This window comes from Daphnia pulicaria, chromosome 7 (genome assembly GCF_021234035.1).
Source record: "Daphnia pulicaria isolate SC F1-1A chromosome 7, SC_F0-13Bv2, whole genome shotgun sequence".
NCBI lineage: Eukaryota > Metazoa > Arthropoda > Branchiopoda > Diplostraca > Daphniidae > Daphnia > Daphnia pulicaria.
Window position 1 is genome coordinate 2,125,900 of NC_060919.1, and position 15,281 is coordinate 2,141,180.

Sequence of the window (15,281 nt, forward strand, 5' to 3'; positions counted from 1 at the left end):
ATGCTTGTTTTATGGTGCTTGCAAACGGAAATCACAGCAGACGACACTAATAGTCTAATTAGCAATACTTAACTATCGATTACTTTGATTAAGCCCATCCACCACAGACAATAAATAACAAATATAATCAAAATAATAATAATAATTTTAAATTTGATATAATCAAATTATTTTCAGACGGCAACCAAACATTCGATTGGAATAATTTTTTTTTTCTCTGAATGTGCTGCGGGAAATAAACGCGTGCTCATTTTTGGAGGTGAATCTATTTTTTTATATTTATTTTCGTTTGTTTTTTTGTTTGTTTCTAATCATGTGATGATGTTGCCACCGTAAAGATAATATAACAGCCGGCAGGTGCATATCCGTCAGTTGGCATTGTATCTGCCGAGAATCTGCGCCCGCCAATCAGCATCTACGGTCGTGATTATGTGCTTGCGCGTGTTTCTTTTTCTCTCTCCCGCCAGCAGTTGCCTTGGTGTTTTTTTTTCTCCGTATATAAAATCTCACTAGTTCCGAGAATAGAGTCGGCTGATGCATTGATTGACGTGCAGTCTCGGCGTTCCAAAGGCAAAATGCCAAAAGGAGTCTGCTGCTGGGTTAATTTCTTTTTTTTTCTGCCCTCCCCTAGCAGCACTCCCGTATATACGTCGTCGTTCACTGTATAAATATTTCTTGTTTTTTCTCTGGTTGTTTTCTCTCTAGCTATATTCTTTTTCTTGTTTGGCCTCGAGAGTTCCGTTTCTTCTTCGCAACAAGGCCAACAGGTTTTTTTTTTTTGTTAAATAAAGACTCGCACGAAATTTTAAAAAAGATGCAAAAGCCTTTGAAGTTAAAATTGGAATTCTACACGGAAAAAAGTAGAAGTCCATCAAGAGAAAAAAAAAAAGTCAAGAAATGCAATTGAAACGGTAGAATTGTCTTTCCAGAGTAAAAAGAAAAGGGCGACAATTGAAGAATGATATGGTCCAAAAACATGACGTTTCGTCGTCTCGAAAACAATCAAATAGTTTTGATTCCTCTGGGAAAGTGTTGGACTTGTCTTTATTCAGCGTCGTACCGGCACTCGTCTGTAATTAGACTCAGCTCCTGTGACCTAGAACCCTATATTTATGCTGACGACCTTTATATTATTGGCGAGTCTGGAAATAGCGGCTATACAGCGACAGAGCAGATAATATGAATGAAATTGTGCTGTGTAGTGAAATAATGACAGGCCTATAGTAGTCCTACACAATATAACCTTCAGGCTCTTCTTTGGCAACTTGTCAAACTCTCCGTGATAGTGAAATATATTATACAGTTGGAAACTAGCCTTTTATTTCTCTCGTGTAAGAAGCCTTGAAGTCAAACTCAACCAACATATCACACTCGAACGTTTATAAGGACACAAAACAGGATTTCAAGGACTATATCTATCTATGATATAGGCCTATATTTATAATCAACTGGCAACCTTTGTTGAAACCAAGGTTTCGGGATCGCTGCCGTTTTGAATAATAAATGAACGTTATTTCAGCCATCATCGATCTTTAATCGACTGGCTCCAAAAACTGCACCACCAGGTCCCGTTATACGTGTCTATAGTTTTCCCTCTCGTTCCCCTCCAATTGATATGGCAGCTAGATGTAAAAAAATATAAAATTGCAAGAACGTGATGAGTGAAAGGTGTTTTTGTTTTATTTTTTACTCCTCGTAGATTGTGGATGGATTCTCATCATCGCCGTGCAGGTTTATTATATATTGGCAGAACAATCGGGACAAGTCGTAGTACCGATAGAAGCACATATAGGGAGCCGTCCATATATACATCTGTGTTAACATGTCGTCATCATATAACAGCGGGACTATAATACTTTGCCTTTCGTCCAAGTTACGAAGATAAAAAAGGCGATGTATAATAAAGCCATGCTGCATCCATATAATAACGGCCGCGTCCCTGAATCAATGTCGATTTGCGACCATTCATTTTTATAGTTGATGTAGTAGCCATTTATTGCCAGATTTTTTCTATTTTATGCATTGTATAGTAGAGTGGCTGCTGCCGAACAGGTATGGCTATGTTAAATTCGGCGAATTTCATTTCATCAATTCTGAAAACGGAGCATTGCAAAACAGACGAGGTTCGACTCCAAATAATGCCAGCACTAATCTAGTTATACAGCGGCGGCGCAGCGATTGAATTGATTCGTCTTTCATTTTTGTCGGCAAGCGGCCCACACCTAATCGCCAACGAGCAATCGTAATAATCTCGCCTAATTATGCATTCCAATTTTCCCCAAGCCTTTACTATAATATTTTCTCTCGAATAGCGCGGCAAAAGTAGTCAGAGTCGAGTCGCCAGCATTTCACTTTCGACATGTTGAATTCGAAGAATACGAACGAGCAGGCCGGAGAGAATAGAAATATATACATCAAAGAATAAGCCAGGTTGTACAGCTATCATTATTGTTTAATCATTATAACTATGGCGCTGTTGGTTGTTATTTAGAAACGAAAAAATAAAATAAATGTACTGCTGCGCTTAAATTATATTGAGATTGTTTTTAAAGAAGTGAAAGTATAAAACCCATACACTTTATATATTTAAATCTCATCACGCCGAGATATACAGCGGCTTACGTATATCACTTGGTGATTATATTCGGAAACTGCCCAAACTGGAAAAACAAAAGACGAAAGCAGCAACAAACAGAAATATATATCAAATAGAAAACTGCATGTAGCCTATACAAAAATGCTGGTCGATAGAGCTAGAGAGAATCAGTCGTATTCCATCTGTTCCCAAAAATGCCTACATGTCCTTAATTAATGCTGCTGCATATAAAATATCATGGATACATGTTTTGAGGGCAATGCCTTGGGCTTGTCGCTGGAGAGATTCCGTTAGAGCTTTGAAGTAGAATAGGAAGCATGTTTCTCTTTTTTGACTGGACACCCTATACACACTTAACCGTATGTTGATGTAGGTCAGCCCAATAAGTCAAATCCATCAATCAAAATGGAGCACTGAAGGATAAAAAACCAGCCGTACACTCATTTTCTATCTAGAGATATTTGACTTTTTTATTTTTGAAAATTCATTAATACAAATTGACAGTGGGCTGCCGAGCGTGATTTGATTAGCTAGCCAACATGTATAGCCCTAGAAAAAAGACCTTGTTAATAATAATCACTGCCAATCCTGTTTCTTTTCTTTTCTTGTGATATCCTTTTGTGCTGTGTGACGAGTTAAAGCGTGTCACGTGATTCAGAATGGAAAGTGGCCATTCAAGATTCGTTTTTTTTCTTTTCTTATAGACTCTCGTATACGTGATCAGCGGCAGGTGCTTATCGCCAGCACCATATTAAGCAGCAGGTATAATAAGCGGATGGTGGGACGGTGTTGCATCAAACAACGTACATAAAATCCACAGGGGATAATCTTTCTCCAACATCAAAGGTATTTACTTCTTTATACCGATGTACACGCGATATTTCAAATAACAGCCCCCCTTTATTTGTATTATTTTCGGTGGGGATGGTGATGGTATCTCTAATATGACAAAATCATCCGCACGATTTCATCCATCTTGACCCGGGCCCATCCTCCTTTTTTGGGGGACTGGACGCTTGTATATAGACATGAATATAACTCTTGTGTTTGTGTGTACCGGTATTTGGGTTGGAAATGGTTGCATAAGTAGACGAGTTGGACGACAAATGGAGAAAAGGGAAAACTCTCGTCTCATCGGCGGCATCAATTGTGCTGAAGACGACGAATGGATGGCATCTCTCTCTCTTTTTCGGCTTCTGTTTGCTGTCGTCGTCGTATGCAAATATTTCAAGCGTCCTATACAAGTATAGTTCCCGCGGCATTCATATTTTTCTTGGCTATACGCACAGCAGCCAGACCCAATGTTGAGCATTTTCTCTCTCACATGGCGGCACCCAACTTGGCCAGCAGCAGTTGCTTCTGCCGTTCCCTTTTCAAACGAAGCGCAGAGAATAGTATCAGTTCTACCGATTATATAACCGAGAGCGCTATAGCACATCAGCTCTCCCATTCCAGGAAACGATCAGCAATGTCCTTCTGGTTGGTGCTGGTTTAGCCTTATAGGCTTTTGCAGCCGAATTGCAAATAATGCCATCGAAAGCCGACAGATTTTATTTAAAGGTGCTGTGGTTATGATGGCGTTCTGCGTGCCATCACCAACAGTTATTGGTTTAGCCAGAAGGCGCTTGATGACTAGGTGAAAATGCTCAATCAAAACGGGGACGATTACAACATCGAACGCTCGTCCACGCCCATTGAAACTCGAGAGTTCCGTATTTGTCAACGCCATTGAGAATAACCCGTTTTTGTTTTCTTTTCTTTTCTTTGGCCAATGCATAAAACCGAGGAATTGGCAACGATTGCCAATCTCGTAAACCACACATACATGCCTGATTTCACCTGCTAGACATTCTTGACTCCCGAGATCGCAAACTTTTTCGTTGTATCAAACAGGAGCTGTTGCTAACCAATCAGATGTATAAACAGATAGAACCTATTTCAATTCTTATTATGTTTATTGCCGCAAAACAACTTTTCGATTCTTCAAAATTTGATGACAAAAATGGCAAGTTACCAAAGTTCCGATGCTATTAGCATAGGAGAAATTGTTGAACGTTTTAATTAGATGCAAATTTTCAACTTGTCAGGTGATTTCATTTGGCAGGGTTGGATGGGTTGGGTCACTTTTTTCTCATTGGATTTCAACTGCATCAGCAGTTCAGTCGTTTTCTCCACATTTTGAATGAGCTGCTCTATTAACCTCATAAAACCAATTGCTGGATAACCGCGAATTTCAAATGTCCCCTCTCCATCAGCAGCACTGATGAAGCTCAATACAAAAAATCTATTCCGATGCTGATGCCAAACTGATGCCAACATATTAGGCTAAATTTACTAATCCACCTTGAAATGTATAGCTAGTCCACCTTGAGAGCAATTTAGATCCGGAATGGCCCCCCCCCCCCCCTCGTTCCGCATGTCTCCTCATCGTATATGGATTCCGCATAGCCAAAATGATTATCTACTCGCCTTTTATTTCTTTTTTTTTTCTTATTTCTAGACGTGCGCAATTCAATCGTGCTGCAGTGCTGGACGCCTCTGCAAACACAAGCCATCACACAACACACATTATTATATAGAAATGAAAGCAAAAAGATGATGGGCTTCTCGTGATATCCATCACAAACCAAAAGCGCTGCCGACCTTCAAAAATGGACATTTTCTATGGAACACAGCTTTGCTTATAGACATTTGTATGTACCGCATTGTCGGTGCTGAGATGCTGACCTCGACCAGCAGCAGCAGCAGCCAAATAACGGAATAAGACGTGCTGGTATTGCCTTTAGAATTTTATAAGCGTCCGTTGCTGCTAATCAATCTACCCCCCACCTTTCGCATGCTTATTAAGATGAATTCTCATCGGCGCAACATTTCAGCGGAACTCGCTAAAGAATTTCAAGGATTTACTATGATATCGGTCCAAAGTGTCTTATTGACTTTTGGAATTATTTTTACCCTTTTGAATATATTAAATGCAGTAATATTTTCAGTTGGATTTGAAATGTTACCTAATAATATTTTCAACTGGACGGAATCAAAACAGTCTAAAGAATTCTAATTGGCCAACAGAATACCATAGACGGATAACATTAGCTTCAAGGCTATGCCAACAAATGTGCTATTTTAGATTTGACGGTACCGTTTTTCCATTGAAATAAAAATAAATAAAAAGCACGAGCGCGTCAAGAAATTTCACCTTATTTGGTCCTTGACTGAATGAGGCAATTCCCAGGATTACAAGAATGAGGACTCGATTAATTTGTCAAAGCGCGTGCACCCACCACCACACACAATGGTGAATTCTTCGACTTGACGTTCAAGGTTCAAGTCAATCTTGCATATTATACACTTGGTAATAGTTTGACTAATATTGTTGAAAATAAAAAGGGAAAATGATTGATCCAATCTTTTTTGACGTCAGTCCTAAAACCCATTCATAGATCGAAAATTGAATCAATTGATGATTTGGCACCGCGGCAATCATATCAATTTGATTGCGTAATTAATAACTATATTTTATGACTGTATACTATGACAAAAGGTCAAAGTGAAACCTTACAGTCTAATGAACATGTAGGGATTTTTTATTATCTGATCAATTTCGGTTTGTTCGTGTTGGCGTTATTCCCAACACGGTACCGCTGTTTAGCTGACGTCAGAAAATTAGAAGTGGAAACAAATAAACGACTAACATATTTGGGATCATGGAAATTTCTTCCAAAAAAAACCACAAAAGCAATATGAACTTTAGTTTTAAATACAAACTTTCTTCTCTCGCCCCTTATTTTCAGCAAGGTTTTTTTAATTGGACGGGACAAGAGCCGATGAACATTTTGACACTGTCAATGTATTAAGACTATTAGTGTTGATACGGATACACAAATAACGTATGTCACCCAAACCGGGCGCAGCACGTAAAATTCGACACTTTTATATAATCACCCACCACGAAGGTTTGTTTGTGTTATAGGTGCCACACTGTTGTTGTTGGCATGGCGATTTACGGCCACCGCATTCTTTCGATTTTGGAACACCATTTTGCTGCACAGCACAGCACAGTTGAGAGTCTATATTTTAGTTATTACGTTACTTGACTTTCTCTCCATGTTGTTCCCTCATCGTTATGTATACACAAGTTATAGAGTGTCACACCCATAAAAATTTGTTCTCGTTTTTATCAGTTTTTGCTTTTTTGCTTTATTATGTGAGTCATTTTCTTTATGCTTGTCCATTCAAACAGAAAAAACAAAATCGGTACGCCGGTAGGATAAAACGGGAAAAACCCGAGGGTGATGCAACCGCACGTCTGTATTGGGAATTTAAAAAAAATAAAAATAAAATAAAAAAGGTTTCTCTCTCGTTCTCCAGGTTAATACCGTTTTGAGCGCTGGGCAAAAGTTGTTTTGCTATATACAAGAATTGCGGGTAAGAAAAGATAATACAAGTGAGGTAAAGAGGACGACGAGGAGAGAAAGTCTGGAAAGAATCAGGAAATGCCACGGGAAAATTGAAAAAAGATGATTAAAAATTTATCTAATAACAGCCAGAAAAATATGGTGAAAATAGAAAGGATGGCTGAAAAAAACAAAATTGGGAAAAGGGAAAGTTAAAAATATGAGAAAAAGAAAAAAACAAATAAGAAAAATGAATGCCAATCGATTCAATCCCCTTTGAGTTATGTTTTTTTTTTTCTTTGCCAAGGAAATAATAATAATAACTGTCCAATTTCTCACGTTGGGGCACTTGAAAACACGCTTGGCATTATATGTTTGATAGTAAATAAATTAGCGGCAAGTTGTTCTATGGTAATCGAATATGTAACGCGTAGTCCAGTGCACTCGAGATATTATTATTTTCCAATATAACCACTTAACTGTACATTAAGCTACTTTCCCCAATCGCCAAAAATGCCGAAAAGAAACGAAAATTTGAAACTGTTGATTGGATTCACTTGTTTAACGCACAGCAGCTACATGATCACGACAAAATAAATTCCTCAAACTTCACTACCTTTTTCGTAATACAAACAAGTTTGATGTATCGTGTGAATAAAAGAGTCAAGTTTTTTTTTGGGCTATTCTTATTTTGGTTTCAAACTGATATGATATGAGTAATGTGGGGACAGAAAAACATGAAAAACATTTTAAAAAATGTGCGAGTCTACGACGCAATTATCATATTTATAGTACAAATCTAGCATTCCTCTTTGTAAAATTACTATTAAACTATTATTACACTGTAGGCAGTGAAGATGGTCAATTCCATTGGATTTTAATATTGTCACTTGTATAGCCAAGTTGCAACAGGCAAATAAAAAGAAACGCATGACAAAACCAAAAGAAAAGCGCGTTACACAATATAGAAGATTCATGTTAGCAATATTACAGCCTATATAACATTGCATATAAAGAGCATTTGTCACACCGCCTATAAGTGTGACTCTGATTCTCAAAGAAATTCCCTGGAAATCCAGTCACGATTTGTCGTGTGCACGTACGCCATACGTAGCTCTACACATATGAAATAATTTCTATCACAATTATCCAACATGTAAGACCAGATTTTCAGACTACTCATATTATTACAAGAGCGGAAGATGCGAAATGTTTGGGCCTCTTTTGTTGTTGTTGTGACTACATGTTGCTGCAACACTGCAAGTCATCGTGTAGCGCCAAACACAGCAGCAGTCAGAAAAGACTTGCAAGCATTCAAATCAAATTTAAACGTCAGCAGTTATTTCAAATTTGGAATAATATTTTACTAAATCGATTTGTCGTGAATAACGACCAAAAGTAATCGAATAATTGAAGTCAAATTTCTAAAAAGGAATTTATATTCCATTCTTCAGTTTCGTTTGCAGGTGTGCAAAGGTTATTTGCAATCAACTATTTAAAAAAAAAGCCCATCAACTAAAATGAAACAAACCTATCTTTGTTCAGAACTGCTCCTTTTATATGGTTACGTGAAATAAATGTGCTGTCACAGCCATGTCGCCCTATGTTGTCCTTGTCCAGGGAAAATCCCACAGACTTGGTGATAATGACATGACTTTCGTCGCCGTCTTCTTAAAATTGGACACGTAGGCCAAAACACTTGATGTATACACGGAATGGTGTTATAATAGCAATCCTACTCAAACTGTCTTGGAGACTGGTCTATTCATTATGTGGTACAACGTGGGGGAAGACGCCAAATGTCAAGCTTGTTTGCCGACGAGACACTACATTCTTTTGTTACGCAACATCAAGCAAGTCATTCACGAAATGTTGTATTCAAAAGCCAATTCTGACTCTTGTAACGGCCAGCAGCTCGAAAAGGAACAATCAGAATGTGATGGTTTTCCCCCCAAAAGTTGGTTAAATGTCAGTAGAGGTAAGACGTGATTTCTGCGCTGTGTGACGCTTGAATGGGATTTCTACGGTGCTCTGCTGGCCAGCACTATACAACATGATGGATACGATTGAAATCGTGACTGGCCGTTTAGACCTAAATCAAACTTTCCCCTTCCTAGAAAGGACAGCAAGATCTCATGTAGCGAAATTTTCCCAGGGTTTTTACTTTGATTTCGGCCATTTCGTTTTTTCTTATTTCTATTTTCCCAATCATTTTCAGATAAAAATACACGTAATAAATAATTGGTTTTCAATCAAACAGGTGCGCTTGTATATACTTGATAACTATAACGCATGATGCTATCATCAGTCTTGTTTGGTTTCAAATAAGTTTCCAAGAAAAATCGATGTTATCTTCTTTTGGTTTTGATTCCTCGTTTTGTATAAAGAGAAACTTCAGGCAGAGTTCAAGACGCACTCAACCTCAACATCGTTGCCGCAAGGGGCACACAGCAAAGAATTGAACAGAAAATAAAAAAAAAAAACGTCAATGAAAGTTGTACATTTATGTGACGTCATTTTTTGTCTGGTTGGCCTGAAACCAGCAATCGAGCGTGCGGCAATCAGTTGCCGCTGCTGCTGCTGCTGTGTGATGATGCAATCCATCAAATCACGATCATAACGGCGCGCTCAAGAGCATAATGTCAGCATTTTCCGAGAATCAACCGAAACGAGCTGAAGCAGCAGCAGCGAGAGTTTTCATATGGGAAGCGTCTTATATCGAGCCAGTTCAGGTCAAGGTAGTATAGAAGCTAATACACAGCAGCAGACCTGGAGCTGATGGCTCTAATGTTGCCAAAAGACGAGTCTAATGACGGAGTGAGCTGATGAAGCGCACCTCCCGTAATTCATGAAATGATGGCGCAGATATCAATTATGCCTCAACTTGCAGTCGGTGACTGTGCTGTGGTGGCGACCGCATATTTCGTTTGTTTCGTTTTTCTAGCTCCTTAGATTTGTACAATGTATGTCTAGGTAGGATAGCGATCTGCCGGCAGGAAATGGCATACATGCGAAATAATTTCTTGGAAATTTAGTTTGCCTGAGGGACCGTGAATACGGTAAATAAACACATCGACATGGATCGTCATATTACATTTGTTACCTAAATCGTCATTTCCTTTTTCGGTTTTTCGGGGTAAACAAAAAAGTGCGCCACACCACACGAAGAGCGGCGAATTGCGCATGTCTCCTACATTAGTTCTGTATGTATAATATAATATGGTCGCCATCGTTCGTGTAAAGTATAGATACCGCGAGACGTGGAGCGTGACGAATGACGTGACAAACGACAAAGACAGATAGTGTCGCTTGTGTTTTATTTTCTTTCTTCCAGATTTGTTTGGGTCCGTGAATAATTCTGCCTATTCGTATTATAGACAACAGCTCGCTGATAATAATAATAATACAACAGTTGGGTCAAGCGTATAACACGGCAGCAAAGAATCTACCCAAGATATTAAAGTTGTAAAGTGCTGGCGCTATTACTCTTATAATACAATGTCGAAACTATAAGAGTTTCTGTTTTGTTTTGTTTGTTTCCAAATCTGAATGCGAGCAACGGACCGTTTCCGAATTAGAACAAAGAGGATGTCTATTATAGTATAGAATGAATAAGAAAAAACCTTGACACAGTAACGGCCTGCATTCTTTTCCCCTTCCCTAATATCCAATTCGTCGTTAACTCGTTTTTATTTGATTTTTGGGCTGGGTTCTTGTTGTTTTGTTTCTTTGTTTGTGAGTTTTTGGGCTGTGTAATATGGGGGAGCCCACCTATACTATATTCTCTCTAGGCAATATTTATGCTTAATGGAAACCTGTCTGTAGCGAACCGCTGATGGGCGCAATCCAAACAAGTCAAATCTGGTATTGACTGGATATTATTACTTTGGTTATTAAGCAATCGATCATTAGTCTTTATTGACCTCCCTCACACAAAAAATGTGGAATAAATAAACCTTGGAAAATGATTACGTGGTTCGGTTCCAAAAGTGACACGAAATTCTTCATCATCGGAGGAATAGTTAGGTCAAGATATATAATACAAAATAGGACATGAATCAATTCATTTCAGTCGTGCATATCAAGACGAATGGCAGTAAATAGAGTGAAAAATACTACCATACCTATATACCGTAGCATATTCTTGTAGGCCTGTTTATTCTATCCAGAAAATCTAATAAACATTCAATGAATGTATTTTTGCTCCCCCCTTGGTCGCGTAACAAATAGGCGATTTCACGGAATCAGGAGAAACAATGCACCGCAATACCCTGCAGTTTCCTGCATATTTATAAATAAGAAATACTCGGAAATTTCGGGTGTTGACAGGCCTGTACAGGACTAATAATAATCGCGCGCAAGTATTTCGCGCTCCATCAAATTTTGGACAACCGCATAGATTATATAGTAGGGTGTATTATGACCTCATTCCGACGACCGGACAGCTTATGTATAATACCGTACACAGAGTCTTTCTTCAACGTCAGTTGATTATATATTACTAAGGTAGAGTATTCAACGTGAACAAAAAAGAACATAATAGCAGCCTACATTTTATATTCTCTGACGCGGCAGCTAGAGAAAATATCAAAGTCAATGATTGTATAGGATATATGCGTCGCATTATTACGTCATTTTCGTACAGCTTTCGATTACATTGGACGGGGGGGGGGGGAAACGCCGAAAATCAAAGCGGCGCGATTGTAAAGGCGACCGTGATTCTCTTTTTCACGCTCGGCTGCCGTTCGTTGACCTAGATGTGCTGGGTCCGATCATGAAAATCTACGACACTTGCACGTTAACAACGTGTTATACGCTCATTCGCCTATTTACAAAATGAAAACAATATCTACATTTTAGCTCAGTGCGGGGGATATAGTCTCGCTAATCAACATTTCGATTTGTTGTTTTGATTGTTGAATGAAATAATAATCAAACGGATACCGTACCCCCAGAAAATGATTTGTTCACGCTACAATATAACAAATAATCGATGGGTGGAAATCTTTTAAATCATTAATCCGCATGACATATTTGTTCAATTGTCACAGTTGTACTATCTGCACGAAATGCAAACGTAATTTATATTTGACCCACATATTCAAATATGATTTGAAAAGAAAAGATTTGATTCCAATTTTTGTTTGCGAAATGTAAAAAGAATTAAGAGAAGAAATAATAATTATTGTCCACCGGTTTCTATGAGCATTCGACGTGTCGCCTACTTATTAGTCCTATAATCTCCACACAACGAATTGAGCTGCGTCATTCCGGTTTCTGCTGGATTTCCCCCTTTTCTTTATCCTGTTGTTGTTGTGTGTGCAATACTTTTTTTTTACAGTTTCTAATGAGGCGAAACATTCTTTGCTTATCTTTTTTTTCTTTGGGGTGGCCTTCCTCAATTCCCCTGATGCTGGTCGCTGCTAGCTGGAAATGGGCCGAGTGACACAAAAGTCCAAGAAATAACACACACACATAATAGTGTCGTTTTCTATAGATTCTTTGTTCTGTTGAATAGCTATAGGAATTCCTTTAAACTGATATAATTGTAGATCAATCACTCCTTTTGGGGTCAATTGAACAGTTGCCAGACGTGACCAACGACGCCGATTATTCACTGATGTGTCGATTCTGTATCTTTGCGAATTTGTATTGTCGTACAAACACGTACGCACTGCCAGATTCGCAGAATCTGTGTCAATCAAATGAATCGAAACTGTCGAGCTGGGTAAGGTAACACCAGCACCAAACGTGTCCCTATCTAGCAAGGTACTAAAAACCTTTGCTGGAAGACAGCGAATCAAAATATTTCAAAATAAACTGGCAAAGAAAAGACAAATTCGTGGTTGGTGTTGGAAGGTTGGAAAAGAAATGTCGTAAAATGGCAAAGTATTTCATTAGTTAATTATACAGTACCAAATATCCAAGAAAGGCCTATAATTACATAACGATAGGGCTGTTTAGAAGATATCGGTGTCTGATGTATAAAGTCAGGTGTGTAATGGTATACTGCTGGACCGCCCATCAGCCATTTTCGACATCGTTAAACAACAACAGTTCTCCCCCCTTGAGCTACAATTGATGTACAAGTCGAGTATTGAATCATTTTCGTCGTTTTCCATATCAAAATATGCACCGACAAATTAATAAAAAGGCAAGAAAGAAAAATCGGACGAGACAGTTCAACTCGTTTCTCTTTCAGGTAGAAATGTGAGGTGGCCATTCGGCGCCTTTCCAACGCGCGCCGACAGATTTACATATTACCGCCTTTAACGGAGAGATACTCTTTTATACTCTTGCCAACATCCTGCCCATTCGACGGTTTAAAATAATAGAAAGAGCGCGACATTACGAAAACAAACATCCAAAAACTGGCGAAAAAAAAAAAGAAAATGGTAATCGATCGCCTCCAAGGAAATGCTGACTCATTTCACGGAAATGTAGAGTCACCATTTTCCTAATAACAGCAGCAGACTGTATAATAATTGTAAAACACCTTGGCTGCTATATCAATTATTTTTTCGCAGAATGAGAATAATGAAAAGGAGGACGATATCCAACCGCCTTCTTTCGCCAAAAAAATGTGATTAGCATATTCTTTCGCACGGCACGGAGATTTTTTTTTTTAATTCAATGTCATTCAATGTGCCATACAGACCGTCAAACTATAACCACAGCACTTTCTCATTTGTTCAATTCAATTCCTCGGCAAATGATTTTTTTTTTGTCTTTTGCCACATTTGCGATGTTTAGCCGAGCAATTTAGCTCCATAATAGAGAGGGTGTGAATATATAGAAACAATAAATAATAATCCCTGGAAAGAAGTCACAAAAAAGTGTTCATTTACATTTGCAATTTTCGATTTGTAAATCACAGCGGTAGGTGCAGAATTTGGCAATAGATTTCGGAACTACTTGGGTGGTTGGCGGCTCGGTACTTTCTCATTTGCTTCATTACAACAAGTACTGCCGATATATATGCGCAGTAGCACTTTTTTTGGGTTGTTCTTTTTGCGGTTTTATTTAATCCATAGTCAGGGCGTCAAGGTGAAATCAAAATCCTCCCTCCCCTTCTTCCAGAGAAACACGATTAACGTCTTAAAAAAAGCGAGTTGCAATCGATTCACTACCGTTTGGTTGAACTGACTTTGCAATTAAGGTGATCACGATATTGGTGTTTATATTTAGCTTCCATCTCGGTTAATTAAAACAGGCAGTTGTTGTGTAACACACCAGCTAAACGGCGCATTGATCATTTTTGGGCGATTAGGGGAGGGTTCGATTTCTTAAACTACATCGCTAGATAGAACGAGGAGGTGCCGGTGTGGCAGTAGGTCAAAAAATTGGTCAAAAAATTGTCTTGTTCCACTTTGCTTCAAGTGTTGCAAGTTCAAATATTTTCAAATGTGATGGTTTTCTACCCACAGAAAAAGTTGCGAGGTGCAAAACAAAACAAGCCTGATCTGCAGTCGTTCGACAAATGAAATTTTTAGTGAACTCTCACTGAGAAAAAACAAAAACGGAGAGAGAAAACAGTTGCAGTCAACCGCCTAGCTCAGGAATAAACATACCCCCCCGTGACTACGTAACGATTTTAAATCAACGACACCCAAAATTGTCAAAAAGGAAGAATAGAGATCAATTTTGTCCTACCTTTATGCCTGGGAAATACAGCCAGGCATCTTCAGTTGCTCCATCCATCCGCTAAAGAGTTGACTTACACCAGCCGGGATAGGGTAAAGGGGGTCCTCGTGAATACACCCACACTCACATGAGCGTACACGAGGACTTTTAAAGAAAGGGGAAAAGGAGAGATCCGTAACTCGAATGAAAATTGCAGGCAATGCTTTTTATCTAAATAAAAATAGAAAATGGGTTACGAAAAAATATTGACAGAATAACAAGTCAGGAAAAGTTGAAAATTAGACACTGGGTAAACCTCTATTGTTAATAAATAGGATAATTTAAGGTTTACATGTATTACACTGCATTTATGCAAGTAATGCAGCATTAAAATAAATCTAGTAGGTCGCAGGTGAATAAAGGTAAGGGAAAACATTACCTGGCAAAAAGCGATGATCCTGAGATTGTTGCTGGTGACAGGTGAACACCTGCACAAGAAAAACTTGCAAATTGTGTGATTATAGTGGCTGGCTCTGGCCTAAAATCTGCAAAAAAGGAAAAAGGTTTAAACATAGTATACAAACAAACTGCCATGCATCAACCTGTGCAACTAACATTTAACAAATTTGGAACAGGTTTAACTTTTCTATAGCTCCCACAATCTTTCT

General features: G+C 38.6%; 1 protein-coding gene across 1 annotated transcript in view; it reads right to left on the reverse strand.

The window, feature by feature from the left end:
* Positions 1–15,281, reverse strand: part of LOC124349621 (LIM homeobox transcription factor 1-alpha-like) — a 947,038-nt gene that overhangs the window by 227,148 nt on the left and 704,609 nt on the right. The gene's annotated exons all lie outside the window — the stretch shown is intronic.